At 41.7% G+C, this 26,126-nt stretch overlaps 1 non-coding gene across 1 annotated transcript; it reads right to left on the bottom strand.

The window, feature by feature from the left end:
- Positions 1-14,371: 14,371 nt before the first annotated feature.
- Positions 14,372-14,478, bottom strand: LOC129023422 (U6 spliceosomal RNA). Its single transcript, XR_008496800.1, has one exon. It is a non-coding gene; the product is annotated as a U6 spliceosomal RNA (small nuclear RNA).
- Positions 14,479-26,126: the final 11,648 nt, after the last annotated feature.

Below are 26,126 nucleotides of genomic sequence, written 5' to 3'. Positions count from 1 at the left end.
AAGCTCATGCTTCTAAGCTGCTGGTTTCATAAATATAGTCCATCATTGTTCGCGTTTGCCCAGGGCAGAAAGAATATGTGAGGCAGCACAATAACAACAATTGTGCTATGCAAATAACCATCCCTGTGCCAGGGATTGAGCTATGAAAAGAACAAGCAGTAAGAGATTTGTAAATGCCATATACACACAGGGTGTGATAGAACAGTTCAAAATTGTCATCATCGCTAACTTTTCAGGGCAGTGGGATACCCTGGGAAGAAGTTGAGTTTAGGACTGGGAAGGCCCAGGTTGGTCCAGTTTTGGTCCTGCAGTTTCTTTGGTGACTTTGCAGAAGTCAGGAACTATACCAAGCCATGGTTTCCTCTCCTGTAAACTAAAAGTAATAATAACACCTACCTGCTCATGCTATTACAATGATTAAATGAAGGTTTATGTGAAAACCTGGTACACAGCAGAAACTAGATAAGCATTAGCTCCTTTTTCTTCCTACTGGAGAACATGTAGGGTTTAAGTAACCAGAACACAAAAACAGAAAATATTTTTAAAGGTTTTCAGTGGCCTTCAAAAGCCCACTTAATGGTTTTTTACATAAAATTTATTTAATCCATTAGTAATATTTATTGAGTACTATACAGTAAGAGAGATTATTATATTTATGTCCCCAAAGGCCATTGGCTTCTAGTGAGAAAGCAAACACTGTTTTGCCCTTGCCCTATTTCCTTCCTTTCCTCTCTGTCCTTTATGAAGAGTCCTGGAAGCCATAAGAAACAAAAAGGAACACCATAGGAAAGAAAACTTGCACTCATGGCTGCAGGTTCTTTCATCTGCAGGTTTCAAAGCATTTTCTCCATAGGTAATTACTAGCCCTGCTTACCATGTGTGAATGCCGAGACACCATCAAATTAAGAGGCTTGCCCTAAATCATAAGGCTGTCCTGTTTGCCAGACTTGGGCTCTAAAGTAGGGCACATGAGTGTCAATAGAAGACTTCAAGTGATGAGGAAAAAAGTTTGAGGAATCCTGATTCCGAATCAGTGCAATAACAAGAGCATGGGCTTCAGAGTCAAATTTGATTTCAAATCCAAGCTCAGCCCCATTTGACTGGCTGCCTGACCTTCGTCAAATCATAAACTAAGTCTAGTTTCCCTTTTTGTAAAATGAGGATATTCTTACTTCTAAGGTTTCAGGGAAAGTTAAATTATGTAACTAGTGTGAGAGAGCCTGGTTCAGTATCTGTCACTTAGCAGGTGCTGATAATGTTGGTTTATGTCATTTGGAAAAGTTAATATATCTCCCCCACAAACACAAAATAACAAATAGACAACTCTTTCAGTCAACGATTTTCAAAGCCATAATCACAGTTGTGTCTCAGTTTAAACCCATGACATCTCACATTATAGCACAAATAGAGGATGCCTTGTTCAGGCCTTCATCACTTTTCTTCCTTGATTCTGTGCTTTCTCTCATAGCCCAAGTCCAATCTATCAGAAAGTTCTGTCGGCTCAATCTCCAATATATATCCAAGATCCTAATTTCCAGGTCTGACCACTCTTCACTGCCTCCACTACCATGGCCTTTCTCTTGGACCACTGCTAAAGTTTCTTAACCAACATCCCCACTTCCATGATTTTGCCTAGGTTCATTCTCCAGATCATAAACTGAATGATCTATTTTTATTTATTTACATCACCCAGGCTGCAGTGCAGTGGCACGATCATGGCTCACTGTAGCTTTGAACTCCTGGGCTTAAGCGATCCTCTTGCCTCAGCCTGAATGATTTTTTTTTTTTTTTTTTTTTTTTTGAGACAGCATCTCGCTCTGTCACCTAGACTGGAGTGCAGTGGTCCAATTTCAGCTCACAGCAGCCTCCATCTCCCAGGCTCTGTTGATCCTCCTACCTCAGCCTCCGGAGTAACTGGGACTACAGGTTCACACCACCACACCCAGCTAATTTTTGTATTTTTTGTAGAGACAAGATTTTGCCGCATTGCCCAGGCTGGTCTTAAACTCTTGGGCTTAAGCAATCCACCTGCCTTGGCTTCCCAAAATGCTGGGATTACAGGGGTGAACCAGTGCACTCTGCCTGAATGATCTTTTTAAAACATAAACCAGATCTTATTATTTTCCTGGTTAAACCCTACAGGGACTTCTCATCAAGCACCTGAACATGGCCTACCGTGGGTAAAGTATGTGTCAGCAAAGCCCAGAAGAGCGAGATGTTTGGTTAAATGGAGCATGGTAGAGATGAGAGAGAAAGAAACTAGCAGAGAAGGGTGGAAGGGGTGTTAGAAAATACCCAGAGGGACTCATGGCTGGACTACAAGAGGCTGAGAGAAATGTTTCTCTCTGGAGATTCTCTTTTTTGTAAAATGAAGATATTCTTACTTCTGAGGATTTCGGGGAAAGTTAAATGATGCAACTGGTGTGAGAGAGCCTAGTTCAGTATCTGTCACTTAGCAGGTGGTGGTAATGTTTATTTATGTCATTGGGGAAAGCAGCTCAAGAGATTCACAATCACCACTGGAAGCAAAGGAGATTCTTACTGTTTTCCATTGATGGCATTTTTAAATCTAGTGGCCTGGAATTTTTAAGCACCCAATCAGGAATCTATTTTACCCTTTTTTTAATTATTTATTTTTACTTTTATTTTTATTTTTTGAGATGGAGTCTCGCTCTGTCACCAGGCTGGAGTGCAGTGGCGCAATCTCAGCTCACTGCAACCTCTGCCTCCCAGGTTCAAGCGATTCTTGTGCCTCAGCCTCCTGAGCAGGTGGGATTAGAGGCAAGCGCCACCACACCTGGCTAATTTTTTGTATTTTTAGTAGAGACGGGGTTTCACCAAGTTGGCCAGGATAGTCTTGATCTCCTGACCTCATGATCTGCCCACCTAGGCCTCCCAAAGTGCTGGGATTACAGGCATGAGCCACCGTGCCTGGCCTATTTACCCTTTTAAAAGTAAGAATTATACGCTAGGACCCCTTACATCAGGACAATGGTTAAGATGATGGACTTTGGAATCAAATTTGACATTGAATCAAGGTCCTCCACTTATAAGCTACAATACCATGGTCAAGTTATTAAAACTCTTTGACCCTCAGTTTCATGCAGACTACCATACAGAATGAGTAAAAGAATTAAATAGACAATGATTATAAAGCACTTTGCATAGTATCTGAGACATGGGGAGTAAGTGGTCAGCAAATGGGGACTATCCGATGATGATGGTGATGATGATGATGATGATGATGATGATGGTGATTAAGAATTGGGTTATCTTTTTAAAAAAATTTTTTTAGATACAGGGACTCACCCTGTCGCCCAGGATGGAGTACAGTGGTGCAATCATAGCTCACTGTAAACTCAAACTCCTGGGCTCAGGCAGTTACCCACCTCAGCCTCCAGAGTAGCTGGGACTACAGACACATGTCCCCATACCTGGATAATGTTTTTATTTTTTTATAGAGACTGGGTCTCACTATGTTGCCCAGGCTGGTCTTGAACTCCTGGACTCAAGCAATCCTCCTGTCTCAGCCTCCCAAAGTGATGGGATTACAGATATGAGTCACTGTGCCTGGGTGCCTGCCTGGGGTGAGATTTAAATTGGCCTTATAAGCTAATAAAAAGTGAAGTCTATTCTGAGGGCAATGTGGAGTCATTGAAAGGTTCCCAGGAAGGAAAATAAAAATCCAGAATCATGTTATAGAAAGGTAACTCAGCTGGGCATGGTGGCTCATGCCTGTAGTCCCAGCACTTTGGGAGGCCAAGGCAAGCAGAGCACTTGAGGTCAGGAGTTTGAGACCAGCCTGGCCAACATGGCGAAACCCCATCTCTACTAAAAATACAAAAAAAAAAAAATTAGCCAGGTGCTGTGGCACACACCTGTAGGCCCAGCTACTTGGGAGGCTGAGGCACGAGAATCTCTTGAACCTAGGAGGCAGAGGCTGCAGTAAGCCAAGATCACACCACTGAACTCTAGCCTGGGGGTGACAGAGCGAGACTCTGTCTCCAAAAAAACCAAGAAAGGTAACTCTATTCAGCATTATACTGGAGTTTCTAGCCAGAGCAATTAGGCAAGAAAAAAATAAAAAACATCCATATTGAAAAAGAAGTAAAACTATATTTGCAGATGAGATGACCTTGTATATATAGAAAATCCTGAAGAAACAAACAAAAATCTATTGGAATAAATGAGTTCAGTAAAGTTGCAAGATACAACATTAATATACAAAAATCAATTGTATTTCTATACACTAGCAATGAATAATCTGAAAATGATAGCCAGGTATGGTGGCTCATGCCTGTAAGTCCCAGCTACTTGGGAGGCTGAGGCAGGAGAATTGCCTGAGCCCAGGAGGTGGAGGTTGCAGTGAGCCAAGATCCCGCCACTGCACTCCAGCCTGTGTGACAGAGTGAGACTCTGTCTCGGGGAAAAAAAAAAAAAAACTGAAAATGAAATTAAAAAATCAATTCCGGCCCAGCACAGTGGCTCACCTCTGTAACCCCAGCACTTTGGGAGGTCAAGTTGGGTTGATTGCTTGAGGTCAGGAGTTTGAGACCAGCCTAGGCAACATGGTGAAACCCTGTCTCTGCCAAAAAATGCAAAAATTAGCCAGGCATGGTGGAGTACACCCATAGTCCCAGCTCCTCAGGGGGCTGACGTGGGGAAATCACTTCAGCCCTCCAGGGCAGAGGTTACAGTGACCCCAGATTGCGCCACTGCACTCCAGCCTGGGTGACAGAACGAGACTGTCTCAAAAGTAAAGAATAAAAAATATCAATTCCATTTACAATAACATCAAAAAGAAAAAATACTTAAGAATAAATTTAATGGAAGTACAAGATTTGCAAATAAAAACTACAAAATATCATTGAAAGAAAGTAAAGAAGACCTAAACAAATGGAAAGACTTCTTATGTTTATGAATTGGAAGACTTAACATTGTTGATATGGTAATACTCCCCAAATTGATCTACTGATTCAGCGCAATCCTTCTTAGAATACTAGTTAGCTTCTTTGTATAAATTGACAAGCTGATTCTAAAATTCATATGGAATTTCCAGTAACTCAGAATAGCCAAATAATCTTTAAAATGAAGAACAAAATTGGAAGACTCATGCTTCCTGATTTTTTTTTTTTTTTTTTTTTGAGACAGAGTCTCGCTCTGTTGCCCAGGCTGGAGTGCAGTGGCGCGATCTCGATTCACTGCAAGCTCTGCCTCCCAGGTTCACCATTCTCCTGCCTCAGCCTCCTGAGTAGCTGGGACTACAGATGCCCACCACCATGCCTGGCTAATTTTTTGTTTTTGTATTTTCAGTAGAGACAGGGTTTCACCGTGTTAGCTAGGATGGTCTTGATCTCCTGACCTCATGATCTGCCTGCCTTGGCCTCCCAAAGTGCTGGGATTACAGGCTCCTGATTTTAAACTTACTACAAAGGTATAGTAGTCAAGATAGCATGGTACTAGTATAAAGAGAGACATATAAACCAATGGAATGTAATTGAGAGTTCAAAACTAACTCTATACATTAATAGTCAGTTGATTTTCAGCAAGGGTATGAAGATAATTCAATGGTGGAAAGAATAGTCTTTTCAACAGATGGTACTGTTGAACTACCATATTCACATGCAACTACATATTCACATGCAAAAGGATGAAGTTGGACCCCTACCTCATACCAGATGCCAAAACTAGCTCAAAATGGATCCTTGACCTAAATGTAAAACTATAAAATTCTTAGAAGAATCTAAGAGTTGCTGAAGTATAAAACTCTGAGAAGAGGCCGGGTGTGGTGGCTCATGCCTGTAAACCCAGCACTTTGGGAGGTGGAGGTGGGTGAATCCCTAGGTCAGGAGATCGAGACCATCCTGGCTAACACGGTGAACCCGCGTCTACTAAAAATACAGAAAAATTAGCCGGGCGTGTTGGCGGGCGCCTGTAGTCCCAGCTACTTGGGAGGCTGAGGCTGGAGAATGGCATGAACCTGGGAGGCGGAGCTTGCAGTGAGCCGAGATCGTGCCACTGCCCTCCAGCCTGGGTGACAGAGTGAGACTCTGTCTCAAGAAAAAAAAAAAAACCTCTAAGAAGAAAACATAGATGTAAACCATCTTTATTAGATGAGGCGATGATTTCTTAGATATAACACCAAAGCAGAGCCACAAAAGAAAAATTAGATAAACTGGATGTCATCAAAACTTCTGTACTTCGAAGGACACCATCCAGAAAATGAAAAGACAATCCAAGGAATGGGAGAAAATATTTGTAAATCATATACCTGACAAGTGAATTCTAACTAGAATATATAAAGAACACTTACAACTCAACAAGAAAAAGACAAATAAACCAGGCATGGTGGCTCACACCTGTAATCCCAGCACTTCGGGAGGCTGAGGCTGGAGAATACCTTGAAGCCAAGGAGTTCAAGACCAGCCTGGACAACATATCAAGACCGTCTCTAAAAAAAAAAAAAAATTAGCCAGGCGTGGTGAGCCCAAGAGTTTGAGGCTGCAGTGAGCTATGATTGCGTCACTGCACTCCAGCCTGGGTGACAGACTGAGACCCTGTCTGTAAAAAAAATTAAAATTATGGCCTGGCACAGTGGCTCACACCTGTAGTCCCAGTACTTTGGGAGGCCAAGGCAGGCAGATCACTTGAGGTCGGTTTGAGACCAGCCTCTACTAAAGGGTGAAACCCTGCCTCTACTAAAAATATCAAAATGCCTGGAATCCCAGCTACTCGGGAGGCTGAGGCAGGAGAATCGCTTGAACCTGGGAGGCTGAGGCTGCAGTGAGCTGAGATCAGGCCACCGTACTCCAGCCTGGGTGACAGAACGAGACTCTGTTGCAAAAAAGAAAAAAATAGGGCCAGGTGCGGTGGCTCACGCCTGTAATCCCAGCACTTTGGGAGGCCGAGACAGGCAGATCACCTGAGGTCAGGAGTTAGAGACTAGCCTGGCCAACATGGTGAAAACCTGCCTCTACTATAAATACAAAAGAACTAGCTGAGTGTGGTGGTGCATGTGCATGTAATCCCAGCTATTCGGGAGGCTGAGGCAGGAGAATCACTGGAACCTGCGAGGCAGAGGTTGCAGTGAGCCAAGATCACGCCACTGCACTCCAGCCTGATGACAGAGCAAGACTCTGTCTAAAAATAAATAAATAAATAAAAACATTTAAAGAAAAATATTATTTGGACTATTGTGGGGAAATAAACTGTAGATCAACAAGGGCAGAAATTGGTAAAACAAATATAAGATTATTGCAATAATCCAGATATGATGATGGCTTGGTGGTGAGAGGTGGTAAGAAATGGTCAGATTCTGTACATATTGAAGGCAGAGCACACAAGATTTGCTAAAGGATTAAGGATGAGGTATGAGAGGAAGAAAAGGGTCACGGATGATGCCAGGGATTTTGCCTGAGCAACTGGATTGATGAAATTGTTTTTTACTGAGATGAGTAAGACTATGGAAGAAGCCAATTTAGAGGGAATATCGGGAATTTGGCCTTTGACTAAATTTGATACACTTTTAGATATCCAAGTTGAAACGTCAAGGATGCGGTTGGAATAAGAGTCTGGAGTTCAGGGGAGAGGCCTGGGTTGGTTATATAAATTTGGGTGTCATTAGCATATGGAGGCATTTAAAGCCATGACATTGGGTGAGACTGTCTGTACATCCGAGTGTCTATAATAGAACCCAAGAAGTCCAACTACCAAGCCCTGGGCCACTCCAGTGTTAGGACTCAGGGAAATGAAGAGGAACTAGTAAAGGAGACCAAAGAAAGAGTAACTGAGCTTAGAGGAAAACCAGGAGTGTATGAAGTCTGTCCCTGAGCCAAATGAGCAACGTGTTTCAGGAAGGAACAAGGAAGGAAGGAGTGAGAAAGCATGTCAAATCTTATCAAAGAGCTAGTTAGATGAGGATTGCAATTAATATCCAGAGTTAGCAACATGGAAGTCTTTGGTGACCTTGGTAATCATTTCAGGGGAAGGAGAAAGAAAAGTATAATTAGAGGTGGCTGGAGAGAGAATGAAAAGAGAGGGCTTGGAGTCAAGAAAAACAGATAATTCTCTAGAAATGTCTAGCTGAAATGAAGAGCAGAGAAATGGTGTGATACCTAGTAAGGGATACAGAGTCAAGAGAGGTTTCTTTTCTTAAGGTGAGCAATAACACGGCATTTTTAAAAAAGTGAATGGAATGATCTGGTAGAAGAGGAATCACTGATGATACAAGCAAGAGAGGGAATTGCTGGAGTGCAGGGGAAAGAATTGGCTTTGAGAATACCGAAGAGGGCTGAGTGTGTGGGCATGGATGCAGGTGGATGGGTTATCTGCTGAGAGGAAGGAAAAAGGAGAGGATATGAAAAGTTTGAAAAAAGTTATGAAATAAGCATTTAGGAAAAGTGGATGGACTTGAAAATGTAGTATGATTCCCAGGTAGCACTAAAAGCCCACTTGAGGTCAGTGGCGATGAATTTTAAGAGTCCAGTTGACACAGTTGTGGGTTTTTCTTCATCTACTTTCCCAAAGGCAGAGAGTAGGTAGAGTTAGATTGTTCAGGGTAGGGATCTTGTGAAGCAAAATGAGAATGCAAGAGGAGGCAAGAGAGAAGAGGACCTGTCAAGGGAGTGATTTTAACATTGGGCCTTGGAATTTAGGTGGGTAAAAAGGGAAGTGAGGACACAAGATAGGTGAGGAATGGTGAAGAGATATTAGGATCAGTGGATTATAAGGCCCAGGAAGGGATCAGAGAAGTGTTGGAGTCAGGGTGTTGGAAGGAGTGAGCTGAGAAACAGGAGATTTAGAAAGATAAGTAAGATTATTGTTAGATTATTATTAATAATTGGTAATTACTAAATGGTAATTGGTAATTAATTGGTAATTGGTAATAATTGGTAATTATTGATTGGTAATTAATAAATGGTAGATAATTATTAATAACTGGAAGCAACCTCTAAAAAAATCATAGTATTAAGACCCAGTTCATGCCCTGTAAGTGCTCACTCTGTGATGGGAAAGACAAGACAGAATGAAATAAATATTAAAGAGAAGTACATGCTACTGGGTGCAGTGGCTCACGCCTGTAATCCTAGTACTTTGGAAGGCTGAGGTGGGCAGATTGCCTGAGCTCAGGAGTTCGAGACCAGCCTGAGCAACATGGTGAAACCCCATCTCTACTAAAAAAATACAAAAAATTAGCTGGTCATGGTGGTGCATGCCTGTAGTCCCAGCTACTCTGGAGGCTGAGGCAGGAGAATCACTTGAATCCGGGAGGCGGAGGTTTCGGTGAGTGGAAATCGCACCACTGCACTCCAGCCTGGGCAACAGAGCAAGACTCTGTCTCAAAAAAAAAAAAAAAAAGAAAAAGAAAAAGAAAAGAAAAAAGAAAAAAAAAGAGGGAAGTACATGAAATGGCTGTGGGAGCCAAAAGGAAGCTGTGAGTAAACGTGAGGGTCAGATCAAGGAAAGCCTCCAAAGCAGGTGGCATTTGAATCAAGCCTCAAAATGGAGCAAATGCAGCACATGGCCTGAATAAATGTTCACAGTTATACCATTGCACTGAGTGCTCAGAAAACAGAGGTTGGAGTGCAGGGTGAGAGCTATGGCAGGACATGAGAATAGAAAATTATCTGGAACAGGCAAGGGATTTTTGAATGCCAGGCTAATGCCTGTAATCCCAGCACTTTGGGAGGCTGAGGCAGATGGATCATGAGGTCAGGAGTTCGAGACTAGCCTGATCAACATGGTAAAACCCCATCTCTACTAAAAATATAAAAACTAGCGGGGAGTGGTGGCACATGCTGTAGTCCCAGCTACTCGGGAGGCTGAGGCACAAGAATCACTTGAACCCGGGAGGAGGAATTTGCAGTGAGCTGAGATCGCGCCACTGCACTCCAGCCTGGGCGATAGAGTGAGACTACGTCTCAAAAAAAAAATGCTCCCGGTTGTTTATCATGTTATGAAGTCATACTGGTTTTTTTGTTTTGAACAGTCTAGTAATTTTATTCTCCATCATGTCCTTAAGTCATATTAGGGAAGTTTTATGCTTTGGATTTTCTGATTGTCTTTTTAAGATCATCTCCCCTCTATGGCAATGATAATGTTGTTTCTTTCCAAATAATGTTCTGTCACATGCTCATTCACTTTTTTTTCCAAATGGCCTTCAACTTCATCCCCTGATGTTGGTAGGAAAGTCTAAGATCCCTCAGCAATCTGAAGCTCCTCTCAGAAAGGGGTGAGGGGTGGGTTGGATAGGATCAGAACTATGCTGTCCAGGGCATTCAGACCCATTGAAGTGGATAAGAATTAAAGGTGAACAGTCAGATCCTCCCAGGGAGAGGAAGCCACAAGAGACACAGCCTCACAACTGTGTTGTCACAGTGTTTTCAGAACTCAGTACCAATACCAATGATGGGGCCACGCTTTTTGCAAGTGACGTTTATTATGTCATTTGAAAATATCAGAATCTCTGTCTTCACAGGCTAACCAGATAAGTATTGAAACCATTAATTTCTCTACCATGTCACTGTGTCTTTGGGCAAGCCCCTTCTCTCCTCTGGACCCAGGGTCCTGCCTATAAAACGAAGGGGCTCTATTCATCCTCCTCTAGGATCCCTTTCAATTCTGACAGGCTCTAATTTTTCTGCTATCAGTTATTCTTTATTAAACTTACAATATGTACCAGCTTTTTTCAAGATGTGAGACCCTCTCACCCTCTTACTCCTCTCCTCAACCCCCTGTTATAACTTATGTTGGGCTTTTCTTGTTTCAAACATTTGGAAAAAGTGGTGTGTTCACAGGACCTTTATTTGCCCTAAGACATTTGAGGGTAAATCATGTGAAGGCCTTTGTTTTGTTCCAGCAGCCAAAACAATAAAACCACCAGAATTGCGTGCAGCATCATTTTCTGCTGCCCTCCAGTGGTGGTGGCCCAAATGTCTTTTCCTGGTTGCAGTTTAAGGAATAAAACGTGTTTTCAGAAGAGCTCTCGGCATCCAGGAGAGGGTAGGAGAGTCACAGAGTCACAAAGGGCCTGAGGTGGAAAGGCCCTTACAGGATGTCTGATCTAAGCCCCTCATCTTGAAAGGGAGAGACTGAAGTCCACCTCGGTTCTCTGATCAGTGAACAAACCTAGTTTCTTCTACCTTTAAAGAGCTGTTTTATGACCCTGACTCTATTTCTGGCTCCATTTCTCTGCTCCCATTCACAGTGAAATTTTCTAAAGGGTTATCTCCATACTGTTTCTATTTCTTCATCTATGCTTTATTATCATTATTACTTTTTATTTATTTTTTAAAAACAAAATAATAATCTCACTCTGTTGCCCAGGCTGGAGTGCATTGGGCTGATGTTGGCTCATTTCAGCCTCTGCCTGTGGGTTCAAGTGATTCTCCTGCCTCAGCCTCCCAAGTAGCTGGGACTATAGGAAGATGCCACCACACCTGGCTAATTTTTATATTTTTAGTAGAGACAGAGTTTCACCATGTTGGCCAGGCTGGTCTCAAACTCTTGACCTCAAATGTTAACGCCCCCCCGCACCGCCCTTGTCTCCCAAAGTGCTGGGATTACAGGCATGAACCACCGTGCCCACCCTTACACTTTATTTTTTAACTTTTTACTTTGAAATAATCTCAAACTTGCAGAAGAGCTGCAGAAAATATTACAAAGAATTCCCAGATGCCCCAGAAGTTCTCATGTGTGGACATATGCCTACATGCATATACATGGATATGTATATTTTTTCCTGAGCCATTTGAATTGCAGTAGTTACCCCTAATACCTTAAATATTTCAGTGTGTATTTTCTGAGAAAAGGACATTCTCTTATATACCTACATACCCACTCAATATGGCAATCAAATCCAGAAATTTTAAATTGACATAGTGCTTATATACAGTCCATATTCAAATTTCACTAATTGGCCTGATAATGTCCTATATAGCAGTATTTTCCCCTATCAGGTTCTGATCCAGCGCCTGATCCAGGTAATGCATTATACTTAACTGTCATGACTTTTAAAAAGGTTTCTTTTAATTATTGTTTTAATTATTGTTTTTTAGAAACAGGATCGCGCTCTGTCACCCAGGCTGGAGGGCAGTGGTTCAATTACAGCTCACTTACAACCTTGAATTCCTGGGCTCAAGCGATCCTCCCACCCCTGCTTCCAGACTAGCTAGCTAATACCACAGGCACGCACCACTATGCCTGGCTAATTTTTTTAAAAATTATTTTTGTAGAGGCGGGGTCTCGTTATGTTGCCCAGACTGGTCTGTAATTCCTAGCCTCAAAGTGATCTTCCTCTGCTTCCCACAGTGCTGGAATTTCAGGTGTGAGCCACCATACCTAGCCTGTTATAACTCTTTAGTCTCCTTTAATCTAGAATAGTTCCCCAGTCTTTCACTATTATTCATGACATTCACATTTTTAAAGAATACTGGCCAGGTGTTCTGTAGTGTCTCCCCCTGTTTGGCTTTGTCTCATGTTTTCTCATGAAGGGATTTACATATTTTTCCAGACAGAAATACTAGTTATGTGATGTTGTGTCCTTCTCAGTGCATCATATGGGGAGAAACATGGTGGTGTCACTTGGTCCCATTATTGATGGTGTTCACTTTGATCAGCGGATTAAGGTGGTATCTACCAGATTTCTTCACTGTAGAGTATTTTTTCCTGTGTAAGTAATGGTAATCTGTAGAGAGGGACTTTGAAACTATGTAAATATCCTGTTCCTCTTCAAACTTTTGCCCAATGGTTTCAACACTCATTGATAATTCTTGTCTGAATCAATTACTGTGATAGTTGCAAACTGGTGATTTTCTACTTCTATCATTCCATCCACATTTTTTAGTTGGCATTCTACTGTAAGCAAGAACGTTTCCTTCTCTCTAATTATTATCATGAGTATAAACTAATGTATTCTTAATTTATTTAATGAGTTATAAACCATTACCCTTATTATTTTTTAAATGTTCAACTTGTCCCAGGTTTGGCCAATGAGAGCCTCTTCAAACTAGCTCCCGTGTCCTTTTGACATGTCTTCATCACTTTTTTTTTAACACCTCCTTGCTTTCTGGCATAATAAGATGTTCCAGGCTTATCTTGTACTTTCACTGCCTAGTCCTGAAAATCAGCCGTTTCTCCAAAGAGCTACTCTTTAGTGGGGAATGGTATTTAGAAACCAAGATTTGGGCATCAGATGTGCTCATTCCTATTGGAGTGTAATTGCTTCTAGGCCATTTTAGTAAACAGAGCCAAAGGGGAAAAATAGCAACCTAATTTTGTTTAATTATTATTATAATTATTTTTAACAGAGACAGGGTCTCACTCTGTTGCCCAGGCTGGAGTGCAGTGATGCTATTATAGCTCACTGCAGATTTGAACTCCTGAGATCAAGTGATACTTTCGCCTCAGCCTCTGGAATAGGCTAGGACTACACGCCACTACACTCAGCTAATATTTTTAAATTCTTTATAGAGATGGGGTCTCACTATGTTGCCCAGGCTCGTCTCGATCTCCTGGCCTCAAGTGAACCTCCTACCTTGGCCTCCCAAAGTGCTGGGATTACAAGCATGAGCCACTGCACCCAGCTCTGGTCAACCATTTTAAATTAAGAATTCATTACTGATACTTTAATTCCAATTTAACACCACAGGGTTCTTTCTCCTATTCCTTATTTGCATTGCCCTTTTCCCACAGTAAGAACTCTGGCTCTCAACATCAGTGTCTTTATTCATTTGTTTAAAATTATGATATAGGCCGGGCATGGTGGCTCATGCCTGTAATCTCAGCACTTTGGGAGGCCAAGGTGGGCAAATCACTTGAGGTCAGGAGTTCGAGACCAGCCTGGCCAACATGGTGAAACCCCATCTCTACTAAAAAATACAAAAATTAGCCGGGCATGGTGGTGCATGCCTGTAATCCCAGCTACTAGGGAGACTGAGGCAGGAGAATCACTTGAACCTTGGAGGCAGAGGTTGCAGCGAGCCAAGATCATGCCACTGCACTCCAGCCTGGGCAACAGAGCACGACTCCATCTCAAAAATAAATAAATAAATAAATAAATAAACAAGATAGACACAAAATAGAATTGCTACATCCATTCTGCTAACAAAAACAATCTACTAAACAGGGTTCAAGATTTGTTTGCAGTTTTGTTTTGTTTTTAGACAAAAGGTGTATATTCAAGTACTATGTTCAAAAGTATTTGGATTCATTTTTTTTTCCTTCAGAATGATTACATTACTTATTTAAATATAGTTTGGTTCACTTGTTTCTGTTTACATTCAGTTTTAGGATCCCTTCCATTCTTGTTTATTTAATTCCGTTTTTAAATATGTAAAGATAAACACTGTCACAAAATTAAAATCTATACAAAAAGCATATAGAATGCTTCACAGATGTGTCATCCTTGTGTAGGAGTCAAGCCAATTTTCTCTGTATTGTTCCTTTTTTTTTGTAAGTATGTTGTCAAAGCAAGCACACCTCTAATTCATTCTTCAACTTATTTAATTCTTACTTAGACCACCCACTTCACTGACCCTACTCCTGCCAAGATCATCAGTGACCAATATTTTCCTTAGTCTTATTTGACCTTTCCACTCAGCTGACCTCTCCAATTTTCTTGAAACCCTCTCGTCTCTTGGTTTTTGTGATACCACATTCTTCTGATTTACTCTCTCTTCTCAGGTCTGTCTTCACTCTCCTTGTCTATTCCACCACCGTAAAATCCTCCAGACTCTTCTTGGCTCCCTTCACTTCTCTCTGCAGACTCTCTTCCTAGGTGATCTCAACTATTTCTATGTCTTCAAATGCTAATCATGCTAATGACTTCCAAATTTACATCTTTATCCCAGACCTCTCTTCTGGTCTCCAAAATGTGTAACCAACTGTTTAATAGACACCCACTTGGATGTCTTAAGACATCTCAGGTTTAACATGTCTAAAATAGAACTCCTAATTTCCCTGCCAAACCTACTTTGCCTCAGCTCCTAATCTCTGTAAATGTCACTTCCATCCCCCTGGTTACTCTAGCCAGAAACCTAGAAGTTATTCTTGATTCTTCCATTTTCCTCAACCCCGATGTCCAGTCCATCTGAAAAATATGAAAATTTTACCTCCAAAATTATGTCACATTAGTCCATTTCTCTCTGTGTCTACCACCATCACTTCACTCATCATCTCTTACCCAGGCTACTCATAAGCCTCATAACTGGCCTCCCCTCACCTATTCTTTACCCTCTTCCTTTTATGCCCCCACATTCATTCTCCATACACCAGCTACAATGACCTTTCTAAAAACAAAATAATAATAATACGAGCTTACATTTATTCGTGTCTATTATGTGCCAGGAACTGTTTTACACATATCTAATCTATACAACAACTCCATGAAGTAAAACCCAAATCTACCTCAATTTTACAGATAAGGAAACTAGGACAGAGAGAGATTAAGAAATTTGCCCAAGGTCACACAGCCTTGGACACACAGCCAGTAAATGGTAGAACTTAGGTTTGAACCCAGGTTGACTTCTTAGCCTTCAAGCTTAACTGCCACACTATCCTAGCTCATGTCACTACCTAGCATCAAATATTTGATGGCTACTCACTACACTGGAACTAAATTCCCAACTCCTTACCAAAGCCTACAGAGGCCTGTGTGATCTATCGTCTGCCTATACCTCCAAACTCATCTCATGCTTCCTTTTCTTTTCCTTTGCTCCATCCACATGGCTTTCACACCCCAACCCGCATCGTCTTCCTTGCACATGATAAGCTCTTTCCTGCCAGCAGGCTTTAAACATCCTCTATCTGAAGTATTCTTCTTTTTTTCCTTTAAATCCCCTATTCTGAGAAATGTCAAATATTGTTTTCTCTGATCTTCACACAGCTGGATCCTCCTCATTCTTCAGGTCTCATTTTAATTTTCTGTCCAGAGAGACTCTCCCTCCCATTGCTTTTTTAAATTATTATTTTAAAATGTTTTTTTAAAGCTGGACATCATTAATTAGAATCGTGCTATTTCTTAAGTAGGTCCCTCCCTACTCCTGCCAAGATCATCAGTGACCCTCACTGATATGTTCCATCTTGGCCCCATATTTGTTTTCTTCTTAGCCTTTAAAACAATTTGTTAGCCAGGCACGGTGGCTCATGCCTGTAATCTCAGCACTTTAGGAGGCCGAGATGGGCGGATCATGAGGTCAAGAGAGCAAGACTATCCTGGCCAACATTGTGAAACCCCGTCTCTACTAAAAAAAAAAAAAAATATTTGGGCGTGATGGTGCATGCCTGCAGTCCCAGCTACTCTGGAGGCTGAGGCAGGAGAATCACTTGAACCTGGGAGGCGGAGGTTGCAGTGGGCCAAGATAGCACCACTGCACTCCAGCCTGACGACAGAGCAAGACTCTGTCTCAAAAAAAAAATTTTTTTTGTCGGCCAGGTGTGGTGGCTCACGCCTGTAGTCCAGAACTTTGGGAGGTCGAGGTGGGCAAATCACTTGAGGTCAGGAATTCCAGACCAGCCTGGCCAACATGGTGAAACCCCATCTCTACTAAAAATACAAAAATTAGCCAGGTGTGGTGGTGGGCGTCTGTAATCCCAGCTACTTGGGAGGCTGAGGCAGGAGAATTGCTTGAACCTGGGAGGTAGAGGCTGCAGTCAGCCAAGATAGTGCCACTGCACTCCAGCCTAGGCAACAGAATGAGACTCCATCTCAAAAAAACATACAAGAATAAATTACCCAGGCATGGTGGCGCGCACCTGCAATCCCAGCTATTCAGGAGGCTGAGGCAGGAGAATTGCTTGAACCTGAGAGGCAGAGGTTGCAGTGAGCCAAGATCATGCTATTGCACTCCAGCCTGAAACAGAGTGAGACTCTGTCTCAAAAAAAAAAATTGTAATTATTTATTTGTTTGTTTGCTTGTTTGTCTCTCTTCCCCACTAAAATAAAGTGCTGTGAAAGCAGAGGCTGTGTCTTAGTCACTTTCATTATGTTCAGAGCCAAACACAGTTTCCAGCAAATAGAAGGAACTCTAGAAATATCTGTTGTCTATCCATATATTATCTTTTCTACTTCATAGATCTGTTCATTCATAATTTCTGCTTCTTTATCACTTTGGTTTGTCATCATCTACACTCCATCTCCTCCCACACATACCCCTACTCAACCTCATGGCCTCTCTCTTTACATCCTGTTAGTCATAGTTTTTATTGCTGCTAATTGCCTCAATCACCTCATGCTGCCTGATTCAAATTCCTGAGAGAGAAATATTGATTTGTCCAACTCATATTTTAGGAGCCAAGACACATTTGTAAGTCATTGGCAAGCCCATGGGTTGCTTGCCTTTGGGTCATATTCCCAGTCTTAGTCCAGACAGCTGTGTTAGAGAAGGGTGTGGGTGGGGACGGTCAGCATAGTGCTGCCTTTCTGCAAGGATGAGGATGTAGCAGGCTTGGTGACCGATATCTGAGCACAAGTTGTTGCAGCAGAAGCAACAAATAGTTAACCAGGCCTCACTTAAAGGCTGGGCTTCCCAGTAGTTGCTCTCTGGGAGGAAGGTCTCAGGTTATGGTCGAGTCCAGTTTACTCTCCATCTGGGGAGAAAAGTAAACACAAATTGAAAGCACTCACATTTACACAGCCTTTTTTTTTATTTTTTGAGACAGGGTCTGGCTTTGTCACCCAGGCTGAAGGGCAGTGGCACAATCTCAGGTCACTGCAACCTCCATCTCCCAGGCTCAAGCCATCCTCCCACCTCAGCCTCTTGGGTATCTGGGACTACAGGCGTGTGTCACCATGCCCAGCTAATTTTTAAATTTTTAGTAGAGATGGGGTTTCACCATGTTGCCCAGGCTGGTCTCGAACTCCTGAGCTCAAAGCAGTCCATCCACCTTGGCCTCCCAAAGTGCTGGGATTACAGGCTTAAACCACTGCACCTGGCATATACAGCCTTTCTAAAATTGCAAAAAGAGCATTTTTATCCATCTGCATTTATACCTCCAGTGAGGTAAAGAATAGTTTCCATTTAACCAATAATAAAACTGAGGCTGGGAAGGTAGAGTGCTATGCCTAAGGTCCCACACACACTGAATAAGAGTCATCATGACATCCCAGATCTCTAGACTCCCACTCAAGGTTTCCTTTCACTATACATATCTTGTTGCCCTCATTTCCTACCTGGGACTTTAATCTTGAATCACAGCTCAAGGGATTTTTAAGGGCAACCATTTGAATGGCCAGTGAAAAGTTCTAAAACAGCTTGATGGTAATTGAAGTTTCCTATAAGGCAGCACTTGATAGGTAGGTTCTATGGGCTCTGGGCTCCCAGTATAATTATCAAGTATCTAAGAATTTATGGAGTAATTACCATGTGCCAGGCACTCTACTTTACACATACTCTCTCAATTCAACCTCACAATATGCATGTAAGGTATATGTTATTATAATCCCAACTTTACAGATGAGGACACGGAAACTTAAGAAAGTAGGTCACTGGACCAAAGTTCAAAATCTAGTAAATGCAGTGCTGGAATCCTAACTCAGGTCTTTCTGACTCCAAAGCCCACCTCCCTTTTCATGATCAGCTTGATTTTGTCACTTGATTTATGTGAACTTCCACTTCTTTATCGGTAAAATGGTGATATCAGGGCCTAATTCATGGGATTATTGTAGGTTTATGAATAATCACATAGAGGGAAAACCTATTTCAGTAAACAGAGCAGATATACACTATCTTTCAGTTTAGTCTGAAACTAAATCCTTCATGTGTGAAAAGAAGCAGAATTATCAACTCCAGGTGCCCATAAGAAACAGGATTTTTCTTGTGAGACTGTAATCCTGGGGCAAGGATTCCTGGTCCAAATTCTGAAAACATAAGGCCTGGAGAGAAATAACTGTTGCTCCAAGGAAACAGATCAATTTATTGTATCTCAGAGATGAGAAAGAACCTGCACTTAAACTAGTCATAATGCATCAGAATGGAAATTAGTAAATGCTCAATAGATTTGAATTTGTGTCTAATAAACTTGAGATCTTCTCCTAGGCCAAGGCCTTTTGCATATAATCTTCTTAATCCTACCACAACTCTAAGAGGCAGGTCTTCTTACAACCTCCATTTTTCAGGCAAGTACTTTGAGGCTCAGAGAGTTGTTTGTTTGTTTGTTTGTTTGTTTGAGATGGAGTCTCACTCTGGCCCCCAGGCTGGAGTGCAGTGGCGCGATCTCAGCTCACTGCAACCTCCACCTCCTGGGTTCAATCGATTCTCCTGCCTCAGCCTCCCGGGTAGCTGGGACTACAGGCACGTGCCACCATGCCCGGCTAATTTTTTGTATTTTTAGTAGAGATGAGATTTCACCGTGTTAGCCAGGGTGGTCTTGATCTCCTGAACTCGTGATCCGCCCGCCTCAGCCTCCCAAAATGCTGGGATTACAGGCGTGAGCCACTGCGCCTGGCCTCAACTTCGAGGCTCAGAGAGTTTAAGTGACTTGGCAAAAGTCACACATCTAACTCAAAGCAGAGAAGAAACTGGAGCCAAGCTTTCAGCTGTGTGCAGTCTGGCCAGTCTGCTAGTAAGTTAGCTGCATCAGGACTGTAAACCTCTTTGGATGGAAACTGACTCCTAGGTCAAACATAGTGCTGACATCATGCCCACTCATTATTCTCAAGAAATGAAAATCAATTCTACGTGCATCAGCACACTTTAGGGAGAATGCTGGCTAGGACAATACTTCCCTTGCAGCATTGTAGATAAATACCAACACCTAAACAAATGTCAATAATATCATGTGATAAATGCAAGAGTGAGAATAATGACTAAACTTTGCATAGCACTTGATGATTCACAAGGAACATTCATATCTGTTACCCAATTTGCTGTTCATATCACCCCTTGGAGATAGGTATTATCATTGCCATTTCACAGATGAAGAAGCTGAGGCTCAAAGGAGTTTATTTCACATGAGAGAAGATGTGAAGCTAGCTGTGGTGGCACACACCTGTAACCCCAGCTACTTGGGAGGTTGAGGCAGAAGGATTACTTGAGCCAGGAGTTTGACAGTTCAAAAGTTTGAGTCCAGCCTGGGCAACATAGTAAGACTGCATCTCTGAAGGAAAAAAAAAGAAAGATGTGGACATATACCATTTTACGATCTCTTAGCCTCCATTTCCCCTTCTTTTGGGACTGGTACTCTGTGTTTCCTTTGAAGATCAAATACCCCTTGCTTCAGCAACATTGGTTCGATCAACGTGAACACATAACACTTGACTCTTTGAGAATCAAGCTTGGAACTTTTGTGTAGTCTTTTGTTCAAACTGTTGAGAGGGAGAAGCTCTCTTAAGCCCATGGGTGTGAGTCTGAAGTTAAGGGCCACCACCATAAGGAAAAAAAAATTATGTACAAATTTTAAACCAGCAGAAGATAATTCAGCCTATTCAATGGAAAGCAGAAATGGAGATTAAAAATAAAAAAAGAACGTAAAGTAAATGGAGGATAGAACTAAATCTTAATATATAATAATAACATTAAATGTAAAAAAAGTGAATCTCACCAATTGGATTTTTAAAAATTACATCCAACAGTAAACTAACTTTAAGAGACATACTTTTTTTTTTTTTTTGAGATGGAGTTTCACTCTGTCACCCAGGCTGGAGTGCAGTGGCCTGATCTCGGCTCACTGCAACATCCACCTCCCAGGCTCAAGCAATTCTCCTGCCTCAGCCTCCCAAGTAGCTGGGATTACAGGTGCCCACCACCACTCCTGGATAATTTTTGTATTTTTAGTAGAGACAGGGTTTCACCATGTTGGCCAGGCTTGTCTCAAACTCTTGACCTCAAGTGATCTGCCTGCCTTGGCCTCCCAATGTGCTGGGATTACAAGTGTGAGCCACCACATCCGACCCAGAGACATACTTAAAGAGATAGATTAAAAATAAAAAGAAAGATAAACCAGGCAAATGTGAACTGGGTTGCGATCTTATTATCTGTCAAAGAGGAATTTTAGTTTCAAAAGATGAGATGAAAAGTCATTATTTTTTCTTAAAAGGAACAATAGACAAATACATAGATACAACAGGCAAAACACACAGATGCACCTAATCATACCGTCTTAAAATATACAGAACTCAACCTGGACAGACATGGCGAAACTCTGTCTCTACTAAAAAATAAAAAATAAAAAAATTATCCAGGCATGGTGGCATACACCTGTAGTCCCAGCTACAGTCCCACCTGTTTCAAAAAATAAAAAATAAACATAACTGAGCCAGGTGCAGTGGCTCACACCTATAATCCCAGTGCTTTGGGAGGCTGAGGTGAGAGGATAACTTAAGGCCAGGAGTTCAAGACAAGCACTATAGCAAGACCACATCTCTATAAAAAATAAAATAAAAATTTACCAGCATGGTGGAATACTTCTGTAGTCCTAGCTACTCAGGAGGCTGAGGTGGGAGGATCGCTTGAGCCCAGGAGTTTGAGGCCACAGTGAGCCATGATCATGCCACTGTACTCCAGCTACACACAAACAAACACACACACAAAACAACTGCAGAGAAAAATCAAGAGATGCATAATTGTAGCTGAAGACTTTAACATCCCTCTCTCAGAAACTGATATATCAAGGCTTGAATAGTATAATTACCATATGACAACAATTCTACATCATATAAGAATAGACTCTAGGAGGGTTAAAAACATAATAAATGTGAAAAGCTAACAAACAAAAATATGAGATAATTATAGTGTGTGACTGAAAAGGAAAGGCAAAACTTCAAATGCACAAACTGTAAGACAATTTTTTTTGAGACAGGCTCTCACTTTGTCACCCAGACTGGAGGGCAGTGGCGCAATCTCAACTCACTGCAGCTTCAACCTCCTGGGCTCAAGGGATCCTCCCACCTCAGCCCCCAAATAGCTGGGACTACAGGTATCAGCCACCATGCTCGGCTAATTTGTTGTTTATTGTAGAGATGGGGTTTTGCCATGTTGCCCAGGCTGGTCTCGAACTCCTGAGCTCAAGCGATCTGCCTGCCTTGGCCTCCCAAAGTGCTAGGATTACAGATGTGAGCCACCACACCAGGCCTGTAAGACAAAAATATTGATGAATATAATGACATTAAAATTAAGAATTTCTGTTCAACAAAGAACATTGTTGAACAAAATAACTAGATGAAAGACAACATGGCTGGGCTCGGTGGCTCACGCCTGTAATCTCAGAACTTTGGGAGGCTGAGGTGGGTGGATCACGAGGTCAGGAGATCGAGACCATCCTGGTTAACACGGTGAAACCCTGTCTCTACTAAAAATACAAAAAATTAGCCGGGCATGGTGGCGGGCGCCTGTAGTCCCAGCTACTCAGGAGGCTGAGGCAGGAGAATGGTGTGAACCCGGGAGGCGGAGCTTGCAGTGAGCCGAGATCGTGCCACTGCACTCCAGCCTGGGCGACAGAGCCAGACTCTGTCTCAAAAAAAAAAAAAAAAAAAAGACACAACATAACTAGATAAGAGAATGGGAGAATATGTTCGAAATATGCAACACAAAAATCTGGTAAATAAATAAAAGGGCAGCAACCCTTAGGAAAAAATAAAAGCAAAACATACAAATAGTTGGCATGAACATTATCACCAAAAAAAGAGAGAAAAAGATATAAACAGAGAGGAATTCCAAAAATCAAAAGGCATATGAAGTGATGCCCAAAGTACCACAGAAATGCTAATTAAATCAGCAACGTACTATCCTTTTACATCTACTAAGCTACAGAAATTAGAATGCTTGATAATGCCAGCTGGTGGAGTTGTGGGGATGCTGGAACTCTGGTGGGCGTATGGACTGGTACAGCCATTGTGGATCACAATCTGACATGAAGTATGCAAATTCAGAACTCATACACTCTATGAGCTTGCAGTTAGACTCCTGGGATATAGCCCAAAGAAATTCTTATGCAGGCACATAGGGGTTCTGCATTAAAATATTTATTGTGTGCTATTTATGGTCATAGGGATTCAAAGACAACCTAGTTATCATATGGAGAGGAGATAGCTAAAATGTGGTAGATGTTGTATTGTAAAATATTATGCAACAATCAAAAGCAATGGATTAGATGCATACACAGCAAGATGAATGCATTTTAAAACAGTGCTCAGTGAAAAATATGAAGAAAAAAATGCGATTAAAACATTATGCTATTTGCAGAAATTAAAAATGTATTAATACAAAACAAAAATTCACTTTTTATAAGGACAGATACAAATAAAAATAACAGACACTTTAAATAAAACTTAATTATCTAAGTGGGGAACAGAAAAGGAATAAAAGAGAAAAAAATGGACAAATAGGTAGGGCACGGTGGTTCACCTGTGAATCCCAGCACCTTGGGAGGCCAAGGCAGGTGGATCACTTGAGCCGAGGAGTTTGAAACCAGCCTGAGCAACATGGTGAAACCCCATCTCCACTAAAAATACAAAAATTAGCTGGGCATGGTGGTGTGCAGCTATAGCTGTAGTCCCAGCTACTTGGGAGGCTGAGGTAGGAGGATTGCCTTGAACCCAGGAGGTTGAAGCTGCAGGGAGCCAAGATTGCATTACTACACTCCAGCTTGGATGACAGAGTGAGATCCTGTCTCAAATATATATATATATAAAAAAATAAAATTTAGAAGTGACATTGTCACAAACCAAAGATGATAAAGTACCATGTACTAAGTAGTGTGATTAATTAAATCCTCAAAACTGGAAGGAAATATAATAATATTGTATATTATACAATAATAATATTAACTTTCTTCCTAATACATATGTTGACTCCAGATTTCTACACTGAATACCCATTAATTTTCAAAATTAAATTTACAATCATAATTTTAAAAAAAATCATCTGGAGGAGTATGGTTCAGTCGCAGAATGGTGGTGTTCAAAAGATGTGTCCTGGAAAGAAACACAAAAAATTTCGCTCTATGTGCAGAATGGGTAGAATTATGCATGCATTTTTTTCTTGTTAAAATTACAATTTCTTTTTGTTTGGTTTGGGTTTTTTTATTTTGATTTTTTATAGAGACAGAGTCTTGCTGTGTTGCCCAGGTTGGTCTTGAACTCCTGGGCTCAAGTGATCCTCCTGCCTTGGCCTCCTAAAGTGCTGAGATTACATGTGTGAGCCACCACACCCAGCCTGGTTTTTATTTTTATTTTTATTTTTATTTTTTTGAGACAAGGTCTTGCTCTGTTGCATAGGCTGGAATGCAGTGGCATCATCTCAGCTCACTGAAGCCTCTATCTCCTGGGCTCAAGCAATCCTCTAACCTCAGGGTAGCTGGGACTACAAACATGCTCCACGATGCCCAGCTGATTTTTAATTTTTTTGTGGAGATGGAGTTCCACTATGTTGCCCAGGCTGGTCTAGAACTCCTGGGCTCAAGTGATCCTCCTGCCTCGACCTCCCTGAGTCCTGGGATTACAGGTGTGGGCCACCATGCCTGGCATACCATAATTTCTGAAACAGTGTATGCACAATCAATCAAAATAAAAGGCAAAAGAAAATGTATCAAAGGTGAGAGCAGCAGCTTTAAAAAATATTCAAATGAATCCTTACTGTAAACAAGGATTACAAAATCCTGCCTGAAAATATCTTCACCTGGTGATACTGAAAATATGTAACAATTGGTAGAGCATACACCTGAGCAATCAGAGCAGACATTTATAGTAAACAATGCTCATATCATACTGGCATCCCTAAAATATAAATCACCATCCGCACCAGTCCTCCAGCCCCAAAACAAAATATTCAGCCTCAGCCCCTGAAGCTTAGCTCTTTTTCACAACAGGAAGACTCTTAGGCTGTAGAAATAGGTATAAAGTCAAGTTTTCCAAACCAGAATATTCCAAAGATTGTAAGGTCTAGAAACCACACCAGGCACCAGTCTACAGGGAGGAAGGAAGAAGTTCTTGCTGCTGCTCCCTGACCTCACCACCCTACTTCCTGTCATCTGGTGCTCTGCTCTTTGACTCTGAAATCTGGTCCACACATCCCCTTCTCCTTTGGGCAGACTCGTGCATTCTTTTTTGTTTTTAACCTTCCCCCAAAGTTGCACACTCATGCATTCTTTAAGATCCGCCTCAAAAGTCACTTCCTTCATGAAGTCTTTTCTCAAACCACCAAAACCACCAGGCAGAAAATTGTTCATTTATTCAACTAATTTTTACTGAGCACCTACTATGTTCCAGATCCTGCACCTACTATGTTCCAGAGCCCTGGCTTATCATTTACTGAACTGTATGACAGCCATGTCTGTGGGTCTGCTCCGTGGCTGTTGGATATAGTCATTTAAAAATACATTTGAAGGCCAGGTACACTGGCCTACGTCTGTAATCCCAGCAGTTTGGGAGGCTAAGATGGGCAGATCACTTGAGGTCAGGAGTTAGGGACCAGCCTGGCCAACATGACAAAACACTGTCTCTACTAAAAATGCAAAAATTAGCCAGATGTGGTGGCGCACACCTGTACTCCCAAGCTACTCGGGAGGCTGAGGCAGGAGGATGGCTTAAACCCTGGAGGCGGAGGTTACAGTAAGCTGAGATTGTGCCACTGCACTCCAGCCTAGGCAACAGAGCAAGACTCTGTCTCAAAACAAAACAAAACAAAAAGCACTTAAAAAGGCATCTTTTTTCCATGTGGAATGTTGCCTACTTTATGTATTCAATAGTAATAGATATTCACTCATTCCACAGCCTGGTGCGGGGGAAGGATAAACTGTTTCATAGTGCTTTGTTAGAGTTATTTATAGAGTTATTGTTTTATGTAAGTATAAACTTCGAAACCAGACAAGCTTGAGACACTGGTCCTGTCCCTTACTAGCTGTTTAACCTTGAGCAAGAGTGACTTACCCACTCTGAGCAGTTTCCGCATCTGTAAAATGAAGATAAGAATGGTATCCTCTACAATGGCTGCTATGAGGATTAGATGAGCACATTGTAGAAGCTCCACAAATTTATGGCAAAGTGCTTTCTAATTTATAAAGAGCTACAAGAATGTGCATGATGACGTGTGAGCAAGTAGTACAGAAAAAAATAAATATGAGACTAACAAACTTGCAAACAAGTGACAATTATTTAAAAGTTAGGGCACAAAACAGCAGAAAAGCAATTGGAT

The sequence above is a fragment of the Pongo pygmaeus genome, chromosome 1 (assembly GCF_028885625.2).
Source record: "Pongo pygmaeus isolate AG05252 chromosome 1, NHGRI_mPonPyg2-v2.0_pri, whole genome shotgun sequence".
NCBI classification, from domain to species: domain Eukaryota; kingdom Metazoa; phylum Chordata; class Mammalia; order Primates; family Hominidae; genus Pongo; species Pongo pygmaeus.
Note: the sequence above shows the minus strand (reverse complement) of the source record. Positions and strands in the feature narration are given on the sequence as shown.